Below are 26,541 nucleotides of genomic sequence, written 5' to 3'. Positions count from 1 at the left end.
CTTTCAGAAGGATCACAAACACTTTATTGAAGATTTACATAGCCTTGTCAGTTTGTGCCTTTAGGGCATCTGGTGTTTAGTCACACAATCATAGGAAGAGGCCTATTAGCCTTAATTTCTGCCAAGTTTGCTGCAATTAGGAAAGATGTTCCTGGGTTTTAACATCTGTGCAAATCATGTCCTGGTATGGTGTTTTCTGTCCTTCTTCCCTCCCTTTCCTTCCTTCTCCCTGGGATGTTCTCCCCCTCCTCGACCCATAGCAGGTGTCAGCAAGTGCCATCAGTGCCAGGCAGCCCAGGGAGAGGGGGGGTCCCTGCAGTGGCCGTGCTATCTGGGCACCCCTGGCATCGCCCTCCTGCCAGGCTCCTTGCAGGAACAGGGGGCATCAGGCAGGGCTGGGGCTTTCAATCTGAGATCAGAGGTGGGGAAGGAGACTTCACTTCAGTTCCCTTGCCAGCTGGGGTGGTTAATCTCTTCCCGTACCCACAGCAATAAAAACCAGCATTTACGTAACACCTGGGAAGCTCTGAGCTGTCAGCAGAGCTTCAGGTCAGGGGATGCCCCTGTCCCTGGGAGGGGAGCTCCTCACTGCCAGGCACAATAAAAAAAGGCTCTCTGCTCCTTTTGGGAGGTGGCTGGGAGGGTTTGTGCTGAGGATAACACAGCAGTGGGGGTCAACACCCACCTCCCTGAGTCCTCACCCCAAGCAAAGGCTGCTCTAGCCACACAGGACTAAATAAGTTGATTTAAAGTAGTCCCCAAGCAAATCTTTACTATTTCCTCCTCCTGTGCTGCATATAAAAGAAAAAGCTTGAAGTGTCATTTCTTTTGCTTAAAAAGAAATCTAAATATTAAGTCCTGGCTTTCTTATTTGTGCTGTAGGGCTCCTTGGAGGGCTGGCAAACATGGGGAGCTGCAGCATCGCAAGCATCACGCAGCAATGGGAATATATTTCACGTAAAATGCTGCTTGTGTTAACATCTCTTCAGCACAAATGCCTGCAAGAACACTCAAGGGACAAACTCTCTGTGCAAATTTCAATATTTCTGCCTTTTTCTCTGCAGGCAAGAAAGGTTTCCTTCCCAAAATGGGAAGGAAAAGTGTGCGACATTCTGGATATTTCTAAAAGAGAAAAATAAACAGATAGCATTTCGAATAAAGTATTTAAAATATTTACATTGTTTGGAATGTGGTATGTACGATAAATTAATTAATGCATAGAAAACTACCCATCTATATAGAGAACTCTGTCTTTATGTTCATATAGATGTGTCTGTATAGGCAGAGATGCAATGATACAGAAAGAAATGTATTCCACAAGCGTTGGGGGGTAACAGGACACTTATAGGACACTGGACTGGAAATCACAAAACCTGGTATTAAATCCTGGCTGTGCCACCGAGGTTTGGCATCATCTTGGGGAAAGAACTTAGTTTCTCTATGTTTGTCTTTCTTCTCTGTTTATCTGCTTAAATCGTGTCTCTAAGGACTTTCAATTTTAATGTGTTGGTACCAAGGTTTTCACCATGGGCATCTCTAGGTCCTGCTCCCATCAATCCTCAGTGGTTCAATTCAGTTTTCTTTTTGAGTACTGTCTGCAAATCTGGGAATGCAAACCAGAGAAGTACATTCCCTGTGGATCTAACAGCTTCCAGATTGCAAGTCTAACAGCTTCAGTTCCCTCTAGTTTATGAAAGACTGTGCTTTGAAATGTCAAATTTCATATATATTTAAGCAAAAAGCTTATGCCTAAGTAAGATTTAGAAACGAGCAGCAAGTGTTTGTACCCTAATGGATCACAGTCCTCCCCACTCTGTACCTGCAAACCGAGGGAATAAAAACTTTTTTTGAGAAGATAGATATGAAGAGGTTCCCACAGCAAAACAGAACTGCAAAGATGAGTGGGGTTTGCAGCAGAGTAACACACAGCCCTGGCCAGCAGGCTGATTTAATTGAGGCTCATCTAAAGAACGGAGCTTTTCATCATAGCAGAAGTCATTTCACTTGTACATCTTGGAAAACTCATTCAGTAGGATTCAACACCAACTATTAGCTAGTTAGTATACTTATTAATATGTATATTTCTTTGTGAGTATAGAGGGAGAGGGGGTAGGAGTGTAACTGTGCAACAAACCCTTGCTACGGGAGCAGCAGGAACCCATCAGGGTTCCCCACCTCCCCACTTGCTCTGGGCAGGTAGATGAGCTCCAGCCAAGCTTTTTGGTGGAAGTGATGATCTCCACCAGCCTTAACCGGATATACGTGGAGAGAGTGCTCTTCCAGTTCTTCCATAGTCATGCCCACAAGACTGAGCACCAGAGAAGGAGACCTCCACCAGCTGGGCAGACCTGTTCCCTAAGCAGGAGCATGGAAGCAGAATGACAAGGAGAGAAGAGACTGGTATGCATACATGAAAATTTAATCCCAAGTAGTGATCTGCACATCTAAAGGATTTGCAAGAAATGCCTTATAGGTGGGGATATAGCAGATGGTGGGGGATTTTTTTATGAGTTCCTTCTGAATGCAAGGAAAGCAGAGAATGGAGTATTTATGCAACTACATGTTGCCAGGCTTTTTTCTGTTTCTTAAAGGCTTAGATATTTGAATCCTAGTGGTCTGGCTATGGATTTTGCCTTATATCTGCTTTATAAATTGCCTCAGGTATTTAAATTTTACATTGTCAAAGACATTGAAAATAGAGTGAAATATGTTTGTTTGTGTGTGTACATGTGTTTTTGATAGGGAAATCAAATGTTTATTGTGATTCAGCCATGATGCTTGTGAGAGCACCCTGGAGTATAAAAATATACTGTCTCCAGATATGCAGTTCAGAGCTGACAACAGACAATTCATTCTGTGTATTGATTGCTTCTCTGAAAATTTTCCATAAGGAATACATTTTCTCCATAAAACAAAGGAAAAAACCCCAACCAAACTAACAATATACAACTTCAAAATTGTGATATCACATTCCTGCATGGAGAGCAGCACAGATAAGTTTTTCCAAGATACGTGAAGGGATGAAAATCATTGCTTCTACTGGACAATCCTACTCTGTTCAAAGTATTAAAATGTTATTTTTATTCACTTTTTGTTTTGATTGAAATGCCTTAATTTCTTCTAGAACCTCTCCTAAAGGTTTTCATTCAGAGTAACCCTAATATTGCTAAATGACTGAAGCAGAAAAGGAGACAGCATATGTCCACATCTATGCATATATACATTTTGAAGCAACTAAAATCAGTGCCTTAATGTGATGGGGGTTTAGAGGTTGGTTGCTACCCAATTTACTAATACAAAATATATTCAAAATATATGTACTCTTTCTAAAGAGAGAGTACACACTTACAACTTACCCTACCTTATGGTAGCTCCTACTATAAAGAAGAAAATAAAAAAATCACCCAGAGCTCCATCCAAATCTCAGGCTAATTAAGAATGGTCTACATGCACACTTCTAAGGTGAAGTACATTTTAAGCATTGAAAGTAGTTCCCTCCTCTTTGCCATGCTTGAACTGGCTCTCTCATCCACCAGACCTCTGTCTCCAAGGGCTGAGCAGCACTTTCAGCCTTCACTGCCCTGAGCTCATCTATTGCCCTCCCGAGTTCTGCTCCTGCACCTCTCGGCCAAACACATCTGAGAGGAGCTCATCAGACACAGCCCTCACCAGAGAACAGTGCCTGAAATGGATTTAAACACCCAAGGAGGCATCCATATTCCCATGGGAACAGAGGAGCCCTGTAGCAGGGTGTGTGGCAGCAGGGGTGACAGATCCAATGTGCCCTGGACACCTGAGCAGCTCCCCTTCCAGCTCAGGAGGGTTCCAAGCCCCAGGCCAGCACCTCCTCTCCTTTGCCAAAACCAGGGAGAACTTCTCAGCAGCTGAGGAAAGAAGGCAGGAGCCAAATACCAGCATGGGAGAGAGAGCAGCTCGGTGCTTTGGAAGGTGGTGACAAGCTTTGGCGAAGAATTCAAACTTTTTGCCAGGAACAAAACTCCCCCGTTCGCTGCGGGAATGCTCCTTCCCGGCTCATTCCCTCGCCTGCGGGTAAACACGCTCATCCTCTCCCTCACTGGAGCTCTCCTCAAAGGCAGCTGGGAGGGTGAGACCTTTGAGGTGACTTTGAGCTCACCAGCACACTGTGGCTGGTCTGTGGTGCACAGAAGGCTGGGTGGTTGGGGTTGGTCACTTGGCCATCAAAGCAAGATAAGACACTTCCACTGTCATCATCCCAATTAAATACTGGGCTCTGTTTGTTCAGATGATCTCTCTGCTACTCCCTCTCTTGATTAGCCACATAGCAGAGCTTAAACTAGAAGCAAATAAGACAGCAGGAGAGAGAAAAGAAAGTCCTCCTCTTGCTTTTAATCTGCCATTTCAATAACATGGGTTTTCTCCACCATCAGCAGCACCACACAGACACAGTGATTGGTGGTGCACCCCAGGGGTCAGTACTCGGTCCAGCCCTCTTCAGCATCTTCATTAATTATCTGGATGACTAAACAGTCTGGACCCTCAGCAAGTTTGCTGATGACACCAAACTGGGAGGAGTGGTTGATATGCCAGAGGGTCGTGCTACCATCCAGAGGGACCTTTCCAGGCTGGAGAAATGGACTGGCAGTGAAATTGCAAAGTTCAACAAGTGGAAGTGCAAAATTCTGCACTGGGTGGGGAACAACCCCATGCACCAGTACAGGAAAGATCCTGGGGTCTTAGTGGATACTAAGTTGAACATGAGCTGGCAACATGCCCATGCAGCAAAGGCAGCTGAAGGTGTCGTGGGCTGTATTAGACAAAGCATTGCCTGCAGGTGGAGGGAGGTGATCCTTCCCCTCTCCTCAGCACTGGACATATCAGAGGGACTTCAGCAAAAAGCCATAACAAAGATGTTTAAGGAACTAGAGCATTTCTTCTGTGGGGGAAAGGCTGAGAGAGATGGGAATGTTCAGCCTGGAGACAAGAAGGTTCAGCAGGGATCTCATCAGTGTACGTAAATATCCAGAGGGAGGGTGAAAAGAGGACAAAGCCAGGCTCTTCTCAGTGAGGCCCAGTGAGGCAGTGGGCACAAACTGAAACACAGGAGGTTCTGCCTGGACACCAGAAAACAGTTTTTTACTGTGGAGTTGATGGTGCACCGGGACAGCTTGCCCAGGGAGGTTGTGGAACTTCTATCCTTGGAGATATCCAAAAGCTCCCTGGACGTGGTCCTGGGCAACTGTCTTTGGGTGACCCTGCTTGAGCTGAGGAGCTGGACCAGATGACCTCCATATGTCCCTTCCAACCTCAACCATTCTGTGAGTCTGTGGTTTGAGCATCTGGCCAGGGTCTTCTCAAGACCATTTCAAAATTTCAAAGGCTGATGTGTTTGAACACTGCATGTCAGCTTCCAGCTGGGGGTGCTGATGTGGCACATCATTTGCAGTAGGCTGTTCATCTCATAAAAATATTGCCATGTCATTGCTTGAGCCACCCCAATCTCCCCTTTTTGGTTTGATGTTACAGTTACGCTGATCTATTGACTGGCTGATTTGAGAGGGACAGTTCTGCCTGGAGAGGTGTAAGATTCAGACGTATTCACCCATAACATCCTGTGAAAGACCCAGCTCTGACCAATAGATCTCCTCTTCTTGAATGTCAAGGTGCATCTCAGGTTTCTCAGGCTCAGTCTCTTCCTGACCCCAAAAGAAGTAGAGCAGGGCTCTACCTACATCATGGCTCTTCCTAAATGTTACTGACCTGTGGCACCAGAAAAGATGTGCCTGGTATTGAAATGGGAATATCTGGCATTAACCTCTTCCTCTCCTGCAGGAACATCACAGTGATTAACACTGAGTTTTCAGTATCAGCCCCAGGAATATGATGAAGGAATACATCAATGAGGTGAATGAGTCATTTCACATGTCATGGACCCGTGGTCCCAGACTGCCTGCACACTCATATCTGCCTTGCTTACCTTCCTTTCTTATTTTTGAGGTTTTCCTTCCTTCTCACAGCACCTGCAACCCTGTGTTGATAAATGAAAATAGAATTTCCAGAGACTAAGACAGTAACTCAGGAGAAAGGTACAACTTCAGCAAATTGGCACATATGGGCTGTTTCCAAAGTTGCTTCCAGCAATTTTGCAGCTGTTAACATGGCATCTTGGTCCAGTCCAGAAAGTACCAGTACTAATGCTTGTCCTTGGGAAAAAAATAGCAAAAGAGATGAGTGATTTGCCAGCTCATATCTTCTTCATCCTAAATCACTGTTTTAAATTCATCAGAGCACCAGCAAGCACCTTTGTGAATTCGAGCCTTTCTACTGAAGGTCAAATGAAATTAATATAGGACTTAAAAACCTGAAATTTCAACTTTGCACTCATTATTTTGACTGCCATTTTCCATATGCCTTCCCTGTCGAGAGATGATCTTTGTAGGTTCTGCACCTTGTGTAGAGAAGAACAAATTAAACTCCATTGTGATGGAAGATGCTACAAAGATGCACATAGGAGGAATTTGTTCTGAAGGTCTGAATATTCTCCATTTAAGGGTGCTGGAAGAGATAACTATTCCTCCCCCACTCCACAGTTGCTTGTCACCACTTCCAGCTAAAGGCTCCAGCATCCTTGACCTGCCAGCAGAGCTGGTTGTCTGAGCCCTCTCTTACCCTCCTCTGTCGTAGAAGGGAGTGCCCAAACTGGGAGTGTTTAAAACACTGGGTTTTATAACTCCAGTGTGTTTTGCCTGAAGCAGGTGAGAGAAACAGCTCTCCTGGCAGACAGGATAGTGAAAAGCAGCTGGAGGAGACCCATGATGAGTCACTTCTGGATGTGAACTGAGCTGTTTGCTCACCCTCTATCAGTTTTGGTTCTGTCATGGTGCAGGGAAGACATCACTTTCAAGAAGCATCTCAATAGTGATGAAGAAGATTGAAAACGTGGTCCATCACAACCCAACCCCAGCTGCAACTGGTGAGCCTGGGCTCAAGTATGAGCTTCACTTCTGGAATATTATGGGCCAGATACCCAGCAAACTGGAAACACGATCTGAACCCAAATAACCACTGATTTCTGGGGAATCCTCTCCAACTGTTGTCTTCCTGGCCTACCTCTGCTTTCACCAATAAATAGTGACAATAATTTAAAGTAATAATATCAATAAACTAACAAAGCAAACCCCGTAACACAGTGAAAACAGTTAATTTGTTGGATAAAGGAAATTACTCTAAAGGAGCACTGTAGATTTTGTAAGATCCTTATCTCCTGTCCCAGAGACATAGAACTACTGAGGAAGAAGGAACCTTTGGAAATCATAGAACCTGAAAATCATGATAAAATCAAGTAACTACAGTATTCCTGACTACAGTTTTTAGTTGCCATGGTGATACATTTGGACAGCAAATATACTTGTTGGTCTCTCTTCCTGGCAGCGTGGCACAGGAGAGAACCATGCAGTACTTATCTGAGACATCATTCAGCAAATGTAGGCACTCTTTTCCTTGAGAAGGTTGAGAGGCTGCAAGGCACATGATGTGTCATAAAGTATCTATAAAACGGCTCGTTTGGGTTGTGGGCAAGGACCTGGGACTGGCTCAGTTCCAGAGACTGCCCAAACCCAGTTCCTGTGCAACAAAATGAGTTTCACCTCTCTATGTTCCTGTTTGTAGAACAAAGATAATAGCTCTCCCTCACTGGCATTGTCTGCTTATTGAAGGATTCACTGTCTCCTATTTTCTGAATTCATTCTGCTTTGATTTCTAGCACTTGTAAAGATAATATTATTTTCATGTAACAGAATAATAATTATTATGAAGTAATACTATAGGAGCAATAAGAAATATTTTCCATAAGAAGTTTCAAAATTTTGAAGAAAAGTGAGAGGAAGGCACACAAAAATCTTAAGTTTCATTGACCTGTGGGACTGAGATTAGCAACACGCACAGGTATCTTTCTCATATGTGCACCCAGAGGAAGCAGAACCAAAATGTCAGCATGGCTGGTATGGCTATGGACTTAAAACAGGCAGGCAGGGATTCAGCTTTTTATTTTCTAATGGTTGTTTTCTAGCTTGCATTTGAGCTAAGACTCTCACAGGACTATTCAGCCTGTTGCCAGTGGGGCAAATTTCCAATCCACTGCGGCTATCACATAAGAAAAGAAAAACTTAAGGTTGAAAAACAGGATCAGAAACCAGTTCTGAGTCCTTGAGAGGCATAAATGGCAGCTGATCTGAGAGGGACAGCAAGGACTCTCTGCTCAGGCTTCCTCTACAAAGGCTCACAGATGGCTTTATCCTGAGCCACCTCTCCACCCATGGACAAGCACACACCCCAGTCGGCTGTGCTGGATGAGCAGGGCTCAATCCATGAGGTCTTTATGATGCCCACATTGTCTCCCCAGCACAAAGGATCATGTGTGGTCTCTCATCCTCTCCATGTGCAGTGCTGGGGCGAGCTTTGGCCATGGGCAGATGTCCCCGCAGCAAGGCAGCAGCAGCAGGGGAGGTGGTTGTGGTGGCAGCAGACACTCCTCGGCCAGTTGTACATCTTCTTCAGGCTTCCTATCAGCAAACCACCTCTGGTCCCACTGGATTTGTGTATACACTCTTCCAGACAGTGGTTACATGGAGCGTGGGTGAGTGGAACCCCAGTAGAGCTGATATCCAGGAGGGGCACAGGATGGCAATCGCAGGGCACAAGCTCTAACTTCACCATTTATCCCAGCTGCCCACAGAGCATGTTGGCAGCCAACCCAAAAACACCCAGGGAAGGTGTTTTGCCCAGCACAGCTATTTCTTCAGAGAACATTTCTGCCTGAGGCCTCTTGTTCCCCCAAACAGCCCAATCAGATCCCGTTCCCTGCCTCCCACCCAACACTGCTCACCTTGAGTAAAATCAGACAGTGAGTTAGTGATACCAGGCACAGGCTGGGGCAGATCCTCCTGTCCTTATTCACTGTGAATTGTGCTGTAGGCAGTCACAGTCCCACAGAAATCAATGGGATAATGCATACTAATTAGTGGCAAGCCACAGTGGGAGAACTTGGGAAAACATCTGTCCTTGCCCCAGGAATGGGAGTTCCTTAGGTCCTTGCCATCGACACGAAGTTCGGGGGGCCCTTACAATCCTGTGGAAAGCTAGGTCTTGAATATTTACAAGCAGCATAAAAATTGGCCCCAAAAATCACTTTCTCATCAGTTTCACTAAGCCTTAATTATAATGTAAATTGCAAAATTGGAAGGAATTCAGAGACGAGCAACAAGTACGACTAAGGGGATTGGAGGATTGATTTATGAGAAAAGATTAAAAGACCTAAGAATTATGCAGTTTGACTAAATGGTGACCGTGGGCCTGATCTTGCAAACTTTCCCAGAGATGGCTCTCCACATTAAAGAGGAATCACGATTTAAAAATATCTACCATGTCCTCTAGTGAGAAGTTCTGCAAATCAGTATTCCAGCCTAAGACAGAGGGGAGCATTAGTTTTCACCTCGCAGCTAGTGAAAGTAAAAAATTCTAGTACAAAGCTTGAAGTTTTGGGGGGTGTTATACATGTAAAAAAACCCCAGAATTTATTCACATCAGATAGAAATACGGAAGTATGCAAATACTTGAGATCTGGAAAAAACCAGTTCAATAGGACTGATAGAAAATTGATGCTTTTCACTAGGTGGAGTTGACCTGGGAAGGCAGAGGCTGGAGCACAGATCTTTCTGGAAGCTGATAGATTGCCAGCCACATCAAAAACCTACCCAAGTTATCTAGTAGGTTCTCTAATGGTAGAACGTAGACTTCTGGGACTGAAAGTACCTTCTCGACAGTTGTGCTTAAAAGGTGTTCTCAGCACCTTTGAGACAACTGGTATCTATCCATGTCTCTGCTGTACTCAGCTCTGTAGCGTGGAAAAAACCAGGTGTAGTAGTATATCACTTACCAAAGCGTGCTTTCTTTACTGTTTTAATAATCATCACAAAATGAAAGAAATAAGATTTGTCATAATTGGCAAACAGTTTTTCCTGAAGAAAAAAATTAGGTGGTATTTTTCTTAAAGTCAGATTGAAATGCTTTACTTCTGAAAAAGCAACTTTCTTTTTGCTAAGTTTTGGAAAGATCAGAACCTTCAATTTTTGATTTTTTTTTTCCCAATTAAAAATTAACCTACTGTTTTATAAAGCAAACAAATTTTTAAAGTGTCAGATGAATCAGAATCAAAACCAACATTGAATCAAATAGTAAAGAAATCAGAAGCAAAAACAAAACTCAGATTGATCAAAATGTAGAAAAAAAATAATTTTGTGGTTTGGCTCAGTAGAAGCAAAATCCCACTCATTTTTTACCTGTCTGTCCATCTCCAAAGCCCATCACTCATCAGGTCTTTGCTTTGGGTAGCTGATCTCCCTGTTGTGCCAGAGCCTGTCTTGGTCAAAAATTCAGCTCATGATGCTGGCTCTGCAAAATAGGGTGCAAGTAGATAATGCCTGATCTAGACATGGTAACTGAGAAACCTCACTGTGCTGGTCCCAAACCCAAACCTGGCCCAGAGACATTTGTCTGAGTCCATGTTTCAATGGAGACTGATGATAGGAAAGGACATTGACATGATATGACACCCCCAGAGGCTGCCCTAAGTGGTCAGAACACCATGCTCATACAACATACCTGAGAGAAACAGCATGTGGGAGACACAGATGCCTTTAAAAAAACAGAGCTGCCCACCTTGGGACACACCTATACCAGCTCTGGAGAAGGCAGTTCCCAGTTTCTCCAGGAATGACCTCAATGATTCAACAGATTCAGATTTACACCAGCAAGCAGAGGTAGAAAAAAATACTTTTTTTTTGGTGGCCCTAGAGCAAAGGAAAAAACCCACTATCTTTTCCAGCAACCTCACAGCTGCTTATCTGAAGCAGTTCATGACAGTGAAAGAGGTGGACAAATACGTCATGTAATGCTGCAGTGTGATTTTTAAAAAGGTGGGCATGATTTCACTGAGGCAGGCGAGGGAAGGGTGAGTCAGCAGACGGTTTCATAAGAGCGCTCCGCAGCTGGCTCCAGCTCCAACGTGGTGGCTCCGAGGGCGGCGGGCAAGGAGGGCTGGCTGGTGGGCTGGGAGGGTGCCAGCCCTGACTCTGACCTCACACAGGACACAGCCAAGGCCACAAGTCACCGAAGTCAACATGGAGAGAAGCAACAGCTGAGGGAAACTGCTGAGGGAGGGAAGGCAAACGCCATGGGTGAAAAAAAAACCAAGAAGTCTTTGCAGCCCAGGGTAGGTCCACCTTCCCTGGAGGTCTTTCTCTTCCCTCCAGTGGCTGCTTGCTATTGCATCTCTCTGACTTCCACAAAACTTCCTCTTATGTAGGAGGAGGATGAAGAGGAGGAGAGGGAAAAAGGCTCTGTGAGAGTGGGGAGATAATGCTCCCCTTCCCAGCTCCTTTTTCACAGAAGTTTGGGTAGTTAATCTCCCTGTTGTGCCAGAGCCTGGCTTGGACAAAGATTCATCTCATGACACTGGCTCTGTAAAACAGGGTGCAAGTAAATAACATCTCTGATCTAGACATAGTAACTGAGCAACCTCACAGTGCTGGTCCCAAACCTGGCCCAGAGAGGTTTGTCCTCTGGGTTAGGAGGGTCTCCCTTACCCCACAGAACAGGGCTGACTGCTGGTCAGGGCTGGTGCCAGCATTTCCCCACCCGCCACAGTGCCTGTGTTGGAGCCAGCTGCTCCATAAGTGCCCAGGAGCCATGGCACTGCAGCCGTGTCCAACCCCCAGGCAGTGCTGACACAGCCCCAGGCAGAATTTCCCCCCAGGAGCCTGATGGAGATGCAAGGAAATGATGCTACAGCATGTGTAAAGTAAAAAAAAGTAAAAGGCAAGGAGCTCAAGTGAGGTTGGTGAGGAGCAGGTGAGCTCTACAGCACCCAAATTAGGGGCAGGTAGATGTCTTCCCCCCCTCTCTGTGCTTGGGGACATCAAGGCTTCCTCTCTCTGTCCCCATGCTGCGTGAGGAAAAAGCAGGAATAACCAGGGAGAAGCCACCAGTGCCTTTTGTCACGGACACCAGCACAGCACCCTCCACTGCACGCAGGGAGACGATGGAAGGAGGAACTGAGAACCAAGCCCAAGCAACACCTGAGCCAACTCCAGGATCCTCATGAGGTAACAGGAAAACATCCTCTGTGAGAGAAAAGGGGGGTGGTTAATAAGGGATAGCGAGCAATGGAAAAACTGGAAGAAACTTCCAAAAAACATGGATTTGTTCACAAAATGTGTGGGTTTTATCAACACTAATTTTTATTGCTTTGAAGTAAATTTTGCCATGCGAACTCCAGTAGGTTTTGATGCCCTGGTCTGATATTGCTGTTTTACTTGATATTTGCTTTGGTTATTCCTGCACAGATTCACACTCACCACTGAATTTTTTTTTTTCCTTGAAAAAAAATTCACAATCAGCCTCCCTGAAAAACTCTGCAGTTCAAGAGTGCCATCTTGAGGCTTCCTATATATAAGGACTAGCGTGCTGATTGCACGTCAAAAATTCAGGGAATTATTAGTGAGCTCAAGCACCTTACATTTAAAGTATAATTTTAAAAAGACATGAGCGTATGTACAGAGGGGCAGTTCATTTCTGCCAAGTATTACCCGGTGTTAAGGGATCTAGCTAGCACAAATGTCACTCCCAGAGAAGATTTTCAGAAGCAAATAATACTAGTGAGTGCTCTGCTTTGGGATATACTACTCAAAACATCTTAGGGGATGTGTTCAGACTCTGCTCAGATCCAGCCATCTGAAAATCAGTGAACCTGCAAATATTTTAAGCCAGGCACCCAAAATGAATAATTATGATCTTTACTATTTTTTTAAATTTGTTTTGCTTGGTTGTTTGTTTAATTTAAATTAAATGTGATGTTAGAGGCAAAATAAAACTATGGCTTTCAAAACTGCTTTAAGTCTACATGAGAAGTATATTGTGTTAGATATATTCCCCTATTTTAAAATCAAGGAGAAACCTTCATGCTTTGGAGTACAAGTTTAGGGAGTGTTATGAAATCATTTTCCTTCTACAGCACAATCCAGACACCAGCAATTTATCGCTGCAGGAGAGCAAATGGGTAGATTGTTACAACAAATCATGCATAGGTTGAGAATTTACCATTGAATGTGGGATGTTGCTTTTCATTCTTCCTGCTCTAACTGCCAGGTGGCTTTTGGCTTGGGAAAAGGATGTGTGCCAACATGTTCACAATAAAGTGCCTCAAGGATGAGGCGCCTCAGGAAACCAGAGACCCTCAAAAATATGCATTGTTAGCACCACAAATAACCCCCGTTTCCTCGTGATATTTTTCATTTTGAAGCCAAGCAAAAGAGTAAACCTTTCTCACACCATGGCCTGTGATGTATATTCCCCAGTTATCAGCTCTACCCAAGTTGCAAATGTATGTTTCGGTTTTTTTCTACAAGAATTTCAAACTGCATTAGGTGGGAAGTCCTAAAAGTATGAATTTGACTGAAGTCTGGATGAAAAGTGATCTACCTCCAGCTACAGAACAGTCATTCTACAAGAAGTCCTGTTTGTTTTCCAGCAGTAGCAGGCTGCATCAGAAGGTAATTTTATCCTCAGTGTTTGGTACAGCTACAACACATCTCACAGAAGAAATCCAGTATCGGCTCTGATCGTCCTTAAACTCTGAGGGACTGAGTCATATCCTGGTCTGGAAGGAGGAGTGGGTAAGAAACTAATTTCCCTTTCACAGCAAAGAAAAATCGTGGATTTCAGTTTTTCTTTTCTTGCTCTGAAGTCCAAAATACCTTGCCAATGAACAACAATGGTGTGTCAGATCTTCTGAGGGAGTTGGGAGCAGCTCAGGACAGTGTATGGACTGTGCATCCCACACAGCCCTGCCTTCTGCTGCCCACCACGGGATGGCTTGGGCTGAAAGAGAGGATTTTTCAGTGGTCCAGCAGTGGCTGAATAGGACAATCACAGCTGGGGGGTCGGAGCAACTGAGACCTATCTCCACAAAGAAAGGCCATTTTTGAGATCTAGACTGTTGTTAAACCTATTCACAGAGAATAATGCCTTATCCAGGGTGTAGCCTTTGTAATTAATTGAGGACTAACACACTGCTGAGCATGAAGGAGGTGGCAGAGTCTGTCTCTGTGTGAGTGAGAGATCGCTGAGGCTGAGCTGGTTCACTTGGAAACTATTGCTTGGGAATGAGCCAGGTGTCTATTTTGGGTCCCCTCATAGGCTGGAGTTGCCTGCAGTCAAGTTGGACTCCTTTCTAGGACAAGCCAAAACATTACTTTTTCTTATGGAGGAGCAAGGAGCAGGAATAGCACAATAAGTAAAAAGAAATTTCAATTTAGTTGCCTCTTAGCGCTAGGGATGTTCAAACAATTTTAAGCTTGCTACTGTAATTTTTGTGATCAATTCCAAGTGACAATTGGGAAGGCAGTCAAAATGTTCAAGAGGTTTTATACTAAAGTTAATTCTGCAGCCTGATCAATTACTGAAAGGTTTTGAATGTGGATGTTTGGACAATTATTTAGCCAAATGTTATATTTTCATTCACCAACATTTGAGTACATCTTTCAAAAAAAATTACATTTTATACTTTGAATTAATATGTTAATATCCTTTTGAATGTTTCATGAAATTTACATTAATTGAGCTATTACTAAGTCTTCTTTGAAGTTTTTTTTATTTTGCAGGACTGCAGTGTCTCATAACATATCTTACACGGGCTGCAAGAAAATGACATTGTGTCCTATGACATTATGTCCTGTCACATCTTCAAGTTGTATTCTAAGCAAGCGTTTTTGACTGTGTTAGTTTAAAACCCAAATATTCTGGAAAACTGTAATTTTTGGAGCCTGTTTCCTTCATCTTATTCTGTATATTTTCAAGACGTTTTAGGTACTCGACATTCATATTTATGCCTTTCTGCAAACTTGATTTATCATTGTAACTCAAAAATAATTACTGCTACCTTCTAAAAGGAATCATACTGTTAAAATTTAAAAACTTTTTTTCTTCCAAAGTTAATAAACGTTATTTTGTGAAGAGGTAAGTGAGTAAAACAAAAAGAAGACTTGCAGTACAAACACTGGCCAAAGACTAACTACCGACAGCGAATGGGGTGACTTTTCCAGCTTGTGAACGACGCGACAGGAGAAAATCACTTTATTGGAAGAAGAAGAGCAGCTCGTCTGTCTTGAGTTAAGCCATCACTGTAGTGATCTGGAATGGTAAATACAAGAACACTCCCTGGATATAGTTGTGAGGTAAGAAAACCATTAGTGGTTCCAGAGGATATTTCTGCCAGAGACACACAAATTGTTGTGTTTTTTTTTTAATTCCTGCATACGCAAGAAGTATTTCCAGGAGAATTTAAATAGCATCACTTGCTTGAGAGCAAAGTGTTGAAACAGAATCTAGGAATTAACAAGTAATAGAAAAGGAAACTGCTGTTTGAAACGCTCTATCTGTGCATTAGGAAACACACAGCATTGCACTAGAAAATGCTAACTGCATATTGTGAAATGCTGGGTAGAACTCTGTGATAAGCTCATGTACATATTTCTTTGCATTGAGCAAGAAACCTTAGGAATGGGACCTAAAAGAAGTATTGCCCTCGAATGAACTCTGAAAAAAATAAAGCCATAAAGAATCTGGAAGTAATCTTTATCTTTATCTTCGTATCTTTATGCATTTTTTGATCCTATGGCAAAGCGAGATGCCAAATTCACCCTCCAACAAACCAAGGGTCTAGAGGTAGAGAAAGCTGGAGTGGAATGTGAGCAAAGAGACGTAACCAACCTCATAAGCAAATGAGTGTGAAAGTCATTACAAAGAGAACGTGTGAGTGTGAGCACACAGGCAAAACTTTGCCACGTGAATGAATGGTGGTGTGTATAAATACACATCTGCTACATTGCAGCTGAAGGCATGATTGCTCTGCAGTCAGTCTCAGAAGTATGTACACAAATGGGAACTTGCAAGTGTGTGCAGGCTGTGAATTCCTCATGGTGTGAGGAGGCACCGTGAGATTTATGTTCACCTACCCCAGCCATCAGCCAGCACTACCCATGATACAAAGCTAACTATATCAGTTCAACCCAGATTAAACTAAAAAGCCTGACTGTAAAGCTGCCAATATTAAAAAAAATAAAACAAAATAAAAATTAAACGTGTGGTTCTGTGTGCAACATCAGCTGCCTTGAGGGGATCCAGTGTTTCTAAGTTAAAACATCAGTGCTAGAGCTCTCCAACCTCACCCCTTGTAGCAAGCCTGATGCCTTCGCAAGCCAGGAGCTTTGCACCAAATCATATCTCAGCTGTGGACACGGGGACAGCAGCTGTGGACTAGGGGGCAGGACGAAAAAATAATATATAGAAAGCTGTGCATGTCTTTTTCCCTTGATAATTTTTGATCTTACCACACAGGGAGATGTTCAGATTGCCTATTAAAAAGCTGAAGATTCAGATGGGAGCAAGGCTGTAACCAAGACTGCTGGCATTCCTGAAGCAGATCCATTTATTCTTGTTCAGAAACAGTTCTGACAGTTTTTTAAATGACAGGAGGCAGGAGAAGTTTACTAAACACTTCTTCCAGCATTGTGACCATCAGTGGAGCTCATGGTAATTGTAGGAAAAGAGTACAAAAAAAAAAAAAAGCAGCTGCAAACACAGTCACAGCCTCAAGCTATCAAAGTGACTTCTGAGCATTATTTTTTCTCTGGAGAGGAATGCCCAGTCTCCCAGGAAACCAAGTTTGGCTATATCCTCCCCTTGCCTTTCATGTAATGTGTCAATAACTATTTATAATTGTTTTTTCTTCACATACAGTCAGAATACACATTAACTCCAGATTACAGCTTTTTCTTTTTAAAGTCAGTGGAAACACAGGTTTCAATTTCCTCCCTGTTTCTGATTTACAATTAAGACACATCTCCTTAGCAATGGCTCATATGCTGTCACTTTTGAACAGAAGAACACTAGGGAACTTCCAACTTTGAAATTAATTACAGGAATAAAGCCTTCTCTGCCTATTTTCTAATTATGCCTTTCTTTGTTAATGCCAAATAATGCCTTTAGCATCTTCCTGGAAAAAAAAGTCTCATTGATCCCACTCTGTGATTATGGTGCTTTTATCTCCCATCTGTGCTGTGAAAGCTACAGGCCTTCCATTTCCAATGCAAAAACCTCTAGAATTAAAATCATTAGTACAAACAATAAAAATTAAAAAAAATCTGTACAGGTACATGATGTAAGGCATATACACAAGGCAGCCTTATCTAGTCATGGATGAAGGAGTGGAAAAAAAGGTGACATGCCTTTTACTTTGTGACTGAGGAACAAATTAGACTTCAAATTAACCTAAAAAATTTTGCAGACACCAAGAAAACTGACAGGCTTTAAGAGTCCATTGGTGAGATGGCTGGATGAAGGTCATGTCCCAGCCAAGGCTGAGCTTTGGAGCAAAGCAATTGTGCTGCTTCACTGGTCACATTTGCCCTTTGCTAACCCTTGCCTCAGTTGCAGAAGGGGCTGTCATGGGTCAGGGTGTCACACACATCCACTCTGGTTTGCACCAAAAAGGTGGGAGAGCAAGGAGGATCAAGGAGGGTATGGAGCTTGAACTGAGATAGATGATGACCTGAGACCAGAGCCAGGAAGAAATCATGTCTTCCCAGGCCCAGGGACCAGTATAGGAGCATCCTCAGGTGCCAGCAGGCACCAGAGGCTCCTGTCCACTTTCCCCCCATCCACACTCTCCCTGTCCACTTTCCCCTGCCCATCACAGGGTACCAGCAGGGATGTGTGTGATTGTGTTTCCATGCATTATTCAATCACAATCCAGCCTTGCCAGGTATCTCTGGGAGGAGGTTTTTACCTACAGTAACTTCTGGTCAGAGCCCTAGGGAGGGAGTTTCCCAGCGTGGTGTCTCCCTGCACTCGTGGCAAGCACCTGGTGGCTGCTGCTGCTCCAATTCATTGATGAGATGCTCCCTCCTGATAGGAGTGGTGTCTGCTCTGGGAGCAGTCACTTTGCAGAAAAAGCAGAGGACAAAAAAGGCACAGAAGGCTTTATTCTTGTAATTAATCTCTAAGTTGGAAGTTCCCTAGTGTTCTGTTCATAAGCCTGCCCTTGCTTGGAATGTTTCCATCCCTCCTGCCACACTGTGCTCTGTGCCCACCCACCATGGCATCCTGGAGATGGCAGGGCCAGCAGCACGTTTGGGTGGGCTGGCAGAGCCGGATTCCCAGGACAGGGATGTCAGCATGTTCCAGAGTGCTGGAGGAAGGTAGACTTGCCAACTTTATGAAACTCACAGGAAAATGTATGCATGTAATTTTTTGCTGCATGTACCTCATGCCAGACCTTGCTCTTTTTTTCTTTTTTTATTTTTTTTCCCCTTGGTTTTGACTCCACAACGTGTTGTTCTTGTAGTTTTTAGGATCCCTTGAGTCACACTGTGGTGCTTGGAGCTGCTTGCAGAAGAGTTGGCAAAAAGCTCCCATTTCACTCCCACTGTGATTTAACCATTGCAAGCCAAGGGGCAGGACATTTATGCAGGTTAGTGACCTGGAGACCTGCAAGCCTGAAAGATGATGAACTGTTGTGTAATGGAGAGTCAAAAAGGGACATTGAAAGCTGAATTTCCAACACCTGGGGAGCAGTAGTGCTCTCAGCTCCACCCCCACATCTCGCCTTAAAATGTATGAATTGGCTTTCCATTGCTTCCCTGATATTTTTTTTTTTCCATTACAGAAGAGGCTAAAGCTATTCCAGGGGAAATATTACTGAAATGCCACAGAGAATTACAGGTAACATGGCACTGGATTCCCCCTCTCAAATAGGACCCCAACAGCTCAAATACATCTTCAAGGAAATCACATCACTGCAGCAACAGCAGCAATAAGTGTCTGATAAAGTAATCAGAACAAGTTCCATGAATTTTAAGACAATGTGTGCAGTGGAAAAAGAAAAAAATCTCCCACATTTTAAAATGTTCCTTATGCAAAAAAATTCCATCTTTATTTTTTTTTTTTTGCGATTTCTTGAAGGTCTTGATGTTTCTTGGGTTTCCTTCAAAGAAGATCCACAGAAACCAGTCAGAAAATGAGCACACTCCTTATAATACCTAAAATTAACGACTATGAGGCCCCAGTCTAGGCCTGATCCACTTCTTTAAAATTAGATTGGCCTGCACTCTTCATCTATTTACTCACTCAGCAGCCCAAGGGAATATTCTTAGTGCGTGAAGCAGAGCACGTGCCCTTGCAAGAGTAGATTTCATGTCATTAAAAAGAGGAAATGTAATACTGCCAATGAAGGAATGTCTCATTAGAATTGCATTTACTTCGTCAGGAATGCCAGCCAAGAATTTTTTTTCAACATATACCTACACTATGGCTTCCAGACATATTCTGCTACCACAAAAGGGGCCACAAGTGACCTGTGATACCATCCATTGTCTTAGGGTGTCTTTGCAGCCTATTAAAGAGATGCCTGAGGAGTGTGTAAGCAAAGGGGTTGTGCGGGAAGAGAGAGGTGGAGGATAGCTGGGAATGATCCCAATTTACGAGCAATTGAAAGAACAATGGGGACGGGGATGGGACTCTCATATCTGTCTTGACACAACTTCCCACCAAGAAATACTCTTCCCTACAGACAGTTCCACCACAGCAACAGCTAAGGATCAAAAGCCAACCTTGAAATAACTTTCTATTAAAGTTGGTTTTAAAAAAATGAGTTTAGGATGAAATTTCAGTTCTTGAAATTACAGATTTTTCTTTTTTACTGGATTCAGTTCATATTTCCCTGCTCCCCCATCCACATTTTGCTATAAGTAATTGGTTATGGTCAACTTCTTTTATCTCAGTGAAATTTTGCCTTCAGAGATTAAGAAAAAAAAGAAAGTGGGATGTTTGTTGTAAAACACTGTCAGGAATTCCCCCAGCTAATATTTCTTTGCTTCTCTTTCCGTACGTTGAGGCACAAAGTTTTGCTTTTGGAATGGAAGTAGTTTGCATATTGTAACTGAGAAAAGCACATCTCTTTCAGAACTCTTGGAGGCAAAGAAAGCCTAAGGAGGCAGTTGCATGGTAGCATTGCAAAGAGGTGTTAGCTTGGGATGTTACAGACTGCTGTGACTATCCATGCCAAGAGAAAAATGTATTTTGTTTAGAACGTGCGGGAAAGTTGCAAAACATTTCTGAAGATTGGTGGCTGCCCCGTGAATTCACTTTCTACAGAGTTCAACAGGAGTCAGCTGCTAAAAGAGCCTCTGAAAGTTTTCACTTTGCTGCTGGCTCCCTCCCCTCACCAGCTATCTTCCTGACTGAGGTTAAATAAGGACAAGCCTTTAAAACTCTAGTATCTTAAAACAAGTTACCTTATTTTTTGCTGATTTGGCATCTATTTCCATGGAAACAGAAGCAAGAACTAGAAGCCAGCAGCTGAAGTTGGCTACACCACTGCTCTTGGCTTGTTCTACTTCCATTTCCATGGAAACTGATGCAAATCAGTGCAAACAAGGCAAAGTTTTCTTTTTCTTTCTTTTTTTTTTTTTTTTAATTAACTCTTTCTTGATTTTCCACTTCCAGATTAATTTGTTGCCAGAACTGCAGACACAAAGCCACTGGAAACACGGGGAAGATCAGCAGCCCAGATACCTTCATGAATCTGTGAAGGTGTTTGCATGTGGGGGTGTGTGTGTGTGTGCACTTTGTTTTCTAACATGGATCTTCAAAGTAGTCACCAATTTACTTTAAGGATGCTAAAAATCACAAGAGAGTTAAGAAAGAGCGAGAAAGAGCAGCTGGTTATGTCCCCATGTTGGCAGGACACCTTTCTGCTGCAGGTTTGTAGTCTCCTCCATATAAGTATCCAGGATGGAGGAGGGCACCAAGTTCTGGCGCTGCCTGGCCACGCCTCTCACCAAGGTATCCCACCTTCCAGGGGCTCCAGGAGGCTCTGCTCCACTCCCAGGACCAGTCCCCAGGGCATCACAGCTGCCATAAAGGCTGCTGTGTCATGGGCTGTTTCAGTGGGAAAGGGACAAGTGGGAAAGCAGAGAGGGAAGTAAAAAAAACAAAAGCAGAAGGGGAAGGAAAAAGAAGTGCATGGTAGAAGGGAGGCTGACATGCACAATTGCCCTCCGTGGAGGTCAAAGGCAGAAGTTATAAACTGACAATGGAAGGAAGCAGTTTGATGACAAGAAATGGCAATTCCTTGCCCATTGCTTTCCAGAAGTCTTCTAGAGTATTTCTCTAAAGCTATGTATGGTCTCTTTTATGGCTATAAAACCCATTGAAACTCAGATTCTGACATACCTTTTTCTTTTTTCTGTTTTCTTCTTTGTTTTTATTTTTTCTTCTTTTTTTCCTCTCCTGTTCTGGCTGTGTGCTGGAGCACATGCCACGAGCCTTCAGAGGTGCCAGGTAACACAAGCAATTTAATGTGGAGCCAAAGCGTTACAGACCACGTCACAGAGTTTGTACAGGCTGGGGTTGACCCCTGCTCATGGAGCATGAGATATGCAGGTTTTCCTTGAGTTCATGACTGAACCTGAACCAAGATTAAGTCACGTTTAGGGAATTGATTCACTTACCCTGCTTTGTTAGCAGAAGCAGGACAAAACATGGTCATCTACAATAACAGTGGCACGGCAGGGAGACACTCTTGGAATGGGTTGGCTAATGAACTGGAGTTGTTCAAAATAGCAGCCCAGTTTCCAAGACCAAAGTGAAACACACTGAAAATATGGGTATGAAGATTCCTTCTGAACTAGTTACATGGTAAGGGAAAAATCCTTAAAAAAAATATGCCCTGAAAGAATAAAACATGACAGATATTTGATCCAGGGGCAGACTGCTAACTTTGTCAAACCACAGATTTCTTTCTAGATACTTTTTTTTTTTTTTTTGGTCCCATATGTTTTCTGTCCATCGGATTGGAATCTCTGGTTAATATTTTTAATCAGCTGTATCATAACAGCTATCTAGATGGGAGGAAAGGTAGTTTGTGAGAAAGATGTGAAGACTGCTTTGATTAACCTTGGGAGTGGTTTTAACCAATAGCCAGTGCTAGGACTTGGGCATTTAAGTATGAATTTTAACAGTACAAGTGCACTTTAGGCAGTGACCTTTGTTTTTTCCCACATACCAAAGGGAACATGTGCCCTGTAGTCTTAAATGTTCTTGTTATGATGCAACTGACATTTGCAGGTGACAATTTTCTGCATGCATAAACAATTTTTGATATTCAGGCATCAATTCCTCTTCAGGTGGGAGCAGAGCTGATACAGACCAGTATCCAGTGCAAACATGAACAGGTTCTTAAAAACTGGGCTAATCCAGAAGTGTATTAATTGGAAGGAAAAATTTAACAAGACAGGAAATGTATTGATTTTCTTCATTTTTTTTTCATCTCTCTCTTAAAACCCCAGTGTCTATTCTCTTCTGGCTATAAATCTGGTATTTAGGTGTTTTGGTAACTAAATATGTGACTTGGCCACCTCCATCCTCTTTACCCATGTTCTCTCACCAGCTTCCTCCTCACATTTTATAAAAAATAACAATCAATTGAAGGACAGTCCTCCAAAGTCCCCCAGGTCTAAGCATATTTACAATCTGGAAAACCTTTTCTACATGTAAGCCTTGGTCCAACATGTGAAGCAGTAGAGCATATACATAATTTATATTTGTTTTGGCTTGTGGAGGACTCAGGTAGATGATTTAATTCTTTATTACAATTGGGTTTACATGTCTGGATCCAGATTTTCTAGGATAGGCACCAAAATCATAGAATCATAGAATTGACCGGGTTGGAAAAGACCTCCAACATCATCAAGTCCAACCCTTGATCCAACCCTGCCATGGTTACCAGATCATGGCACTGATGCCACATCCAGTGTCATCTTAAAAACCTCCAGGGACGAAGAATCCACCCCTTCCCTGGGCAGCCCATTCCAATGTCTGATTACTCTCTCTGTAAAAAATTTTCTCCTAATATCCAACCCAAACCTCCCCTGGCACAGCTAAAGACCGTGCCCTCTTGTCCTACTGCTGGTTCCTGGAAGAAGAGATCGATGCCCACCTGGCTACAACCTCCTTTCAGGTAGTTGTAGAGGGTGACGAGGTCTCTCCTGAGCCTCCTCTTCTCCAGGCTAAAAAACCTCAGCTCCCTCAGCCTCTCCTCACAGGACTTGTGCTCGAGTCCCTTCACCAGCCTTGTTGCTCTTCTCTGGACCTGCTCCAGCACCTCAATATCCTTCCTGATATTTGGACCAAACAGGTGCTGGTGTTTCAGTTGCAGTTACGTGGACTTGGACTTGACTTAAGGAGTTGCTTGGCTGCATGAGTGGTCCAGGAGCACATGCAAGGCCACCACCAAGGGGTGGTGTCAAATCTCCTTGACAAGGAGCTTTGTTCCCTTTCCAAGCAGCTCATCCTCACCTCTTTGTGCAGGGAGTGACCAGCACACCCCGTGATGGTGTGCAGCCAATTTTCTTTTTCCTGTCGTTTTTCCCTTAGGCTCAAATTCCTGTATCTCATTTTCTGTCTGTGGATACTGATGCACCAAAATCCTGGATCCTCTTCCGCACTTTTTGCTGCTTGGCACTGTCTCCTGTAAATGCTGCAAACACCACAGTAGCTGATAGCATTGGGTGGCCTTTTGTACTGACATTTCAGCCTCTCACAAACTAAAACTGGCCTTATCTGTTGGCCACAGTGCCTGAGGCTTTTCTTCTCACTGGCTTTTTCTTCCAGCTGCCTACCAGTATGCAAAGGCAGAGATTTCCAAAGGAACAACGGGTTTCCTCTTCTGCAGCAGAAGAATGGAGTCAGGGAGAATCAAAAAATACCGCAGATACAGAACAATACCTATTTCTATATAATTAATATATTACATTATTGGTGCTTCAGATTAATTACATCCAAGCTTATCAAACAATAGGAATTATTTCCTGGTGAGACAAAAACAAGTGCCACATTTTTATCGATGTTTTAGTATTTTCATTGATTCAAGATGCAGAAAAATCCATACGCACACAACGTCAAACCTTCTCAAAGTGAAGTGCAAACATGCTCTGCCAGCTCAGTGTGGTGTTTCACACCACCCACACCTCAGTGCCCCCATTTTCTGTCTGTATCTGTAGTCTGGGCAGTGGGGTTTGTTTGCTTGGTTTTTTCCTCCTCCTCTTCCTTTCTCTGTCATCTTCCAGCAAGAGAAAAAGGGAAAGAAACAGGGTGGGGAGAATAAGAGTCTGTAACAGAAGTTGTCCATCACAAATCCAACTGGAACAAAAATTTTCTCTTGCAGATCACTTCAAAACAGATGTTTCTTTCATAATCATGCAATCGGGAGGCAAACAGAGAAAAAGGAAGTGATCACATCCTCCCAAGTGCTGTGAGTTTTGTCGCATCCAAAAAGACACATTTTTCGTCTTGAAAGAATTGAAAATGTGTCAAGCTGCTCCAGCTATTAATCCACACATCCAGCCTGAACTGGGACTGACGTGGCAAGCAGTTTGATATCAAGTCTGTACTGGTTACTTGGCAATAGCTTAATGATTATCTTGGATGTGATTAATGAAAAATACTATGAAGAATAATCACGTTGCACCACACCCTGAGCTGACTTCCACCCTGTCCTGCGAAGCCACTCTGTGTGGCAGCCAAGGTCTTATCCGGGCCCTGCAGGCAGCGAGACCCAGGCAGGGCTTACTGAGGACCTCAGGAAGAGCAGGAGCCTCTCCTCTTCCAGTAAAACTTTGATTTTTCCTGTCTATTGTTTCCTTTCTGTGCGTGGCAGTGGGATGCAGCCCTCCCTCAACCCGCCTGGCAATGCCCTGTTGCTCAGCAACCCCATACTTGCTGAGAAGGCTCTTTTGCAGCAGCGAACCTGGGCTGAAGAGGAAGATGAGATGATGTGACACCCAAAACCTGCCATTTAGGTTGGCCAAGCAGCAAGATCTCTGTGAGCAGAAGCAGGTGAGTAGCAGCGAGGACGCTGGTGGCAATGTCAGCTGAGGAGCAGCAGCACTTGCACCTTCTGCTCCTCTGCATCTGGGCTGTTCCAAAATATTTACTGGTGATTACTTGAAATTAATCAATTAAATTTAACAGATTAAAAAGGTCTCCCGGTCTGCACAGCCATTTCCACCGTCCCAGTTAGACCCAGAGCATGGAACTAGCACCACATTTTGCTCAGGGTGAGCCAGCCAGCAGTGCTGATGAGATGGGGAGAGAGCACCTGTAAGGCTCTGCCAACATGAAACCCACCCCTGGGGGCAGCTGGCATTGTTCAGGGCGGGTGGGCAAGGGACTGGGGTGGAAAGAATAGGTGCAAGGGACTGGGGGAATAGCTGGATTACTTTAATGGATTGGATGGAAAATGAGAGGTGCGTTAAGCAAAAGGTGTTTTTCATCCCATGAATACTCCGGGAAAATCAGCCTGTGCTCCCCTCATCTCCAGAGCCAACAGCACAGGAGGGCAGGTCCTCTCCCACCTCAATGAGCAGTCGAAGATCACAGCTATACCCAGCCAAACCCACAGCCATTGGGCTCTGCAGACACCTGGCATTTTTGGGACCCAGAAGCTCCCATGGTCTGACTTTGATAGGGCAGAACATGCATATTGATCCATATCAGAAATTTTTAGAAATTAAAACTTCTAGAAAACCAATTAGGCTTTTCTGTAAGGGTCACTGGCTCCATGTTCTCTCATTGTTAATGGTGTTGCACAGAAGTGTCTTGTTACAAGGTTTGTGAGGATCCCATTGGGTCATTAGGGCCAACCCAAGGGCAGCTCCAGCAGACACCACTGTGACCACTGCCCAGAAAAACCCACCTGGCACAAGGAGAAGATCTACAAGGCTTCTACAGACCTGGTTGTTCACCACCTGGCCACCACACCACCAGAAGGAAAGGAAAACAAATACAGCTTTGACATTACCTGATGAACCACATCCTTCAAAGAGAGGCTGCTTTCAGAAGCGCAGCTCCTCTCACAAAATAAAGCAATCTGGAGTTTGTGTACTTATTTTTAAGCTTTGGTTTTCAGTGCTGTGAGCATGAATGGGTGTTTGCTACACACATCATCTGCGCTCGGGGACTGCCCACCCTGAAAAAAATGTTCAAGGGAAGGAGGGGGCTCAGACCCTGGGGGCAAGTGCAAATGCCAACAGTAAGCTTGAGGTGGATATGATGGAGGAGCTCCCGCTCTTTGAATAAAAAGTTGCTTTTATAACACTTCAAGGTGATGCAGGTGTGATAAACTGCAAGAAAACTTAATTACACGTGCTGTTCCTAGGGAGAGAGAAACATTACTTCACACATGCCCAAACCACACAGAAGTGCGAGAACAACATAGCCACTGAGGCACCATTAACAGCACAGAAACCCCACTACCCATGTAGCAGTTTTTTATGCCACGGGGTTTGCCATGAGAAAGGCCCAGTTACCTGCCCCAGGGGTTGAAGCCCTTCTCTTTCCATGGGGCAATGGAGGATGAGGTAGTGGGAGATGGGAGGTTGGGTCTCT

General features: G+C 43.8%; 1 long non-coding RNA gene across 2 annotated transcripts; it reads left to right on the top strand.

Moving 5' to 3' along the window:
- Window positions 1-10,714: 10,714 nt before the first annotated feature.
- Window positions 10,715-24,927, top strand: LOC135410325 (uncharacterized). 2 transcript variants are annotated; one of them, XR_010428627.1, is made up of 7 exons: window positions 10,715-12,140; window positions 13,565-13,709; window positions 15,138-15,269; window positions 18,440-18,565; window positions 18,761-18,816; window positions 20,599-20,685; window positions 24,320-24,927. It is a non-coding gene; the product is annotated as an uncharacterized LOC135410325 (long non-coding RNA). The 2 variants fall into 2 exon arrangements; XR_010428628.1 differs by lacking the exons at window positions 18,440-18,565; window positions 18,761-18,816 and having other exon boundaries at window positions 10,722-12,140.
- Window positions 24,928-26,541: the final 1,614 nt, after the last annotated feature.

Source organism: Pseudopipra pipra, chromosome 2, assembly GCF_036250125.1.
Source record: "Pseudopipra pipra isolate bDixPip1 chromosome 2, bDixPip1.hap1, whole genome shotgun sequence".
NCBI lineage: Eukaryota > Metazoa > Chordata > Aves > Passeriformes > Pipridae > Pseudopipra > Pseudopipra pipra.
Note: the sequence above shows the minus strand (reverse complement) of the source record. Positions and strands in the feature narration are given on the sequence as shown.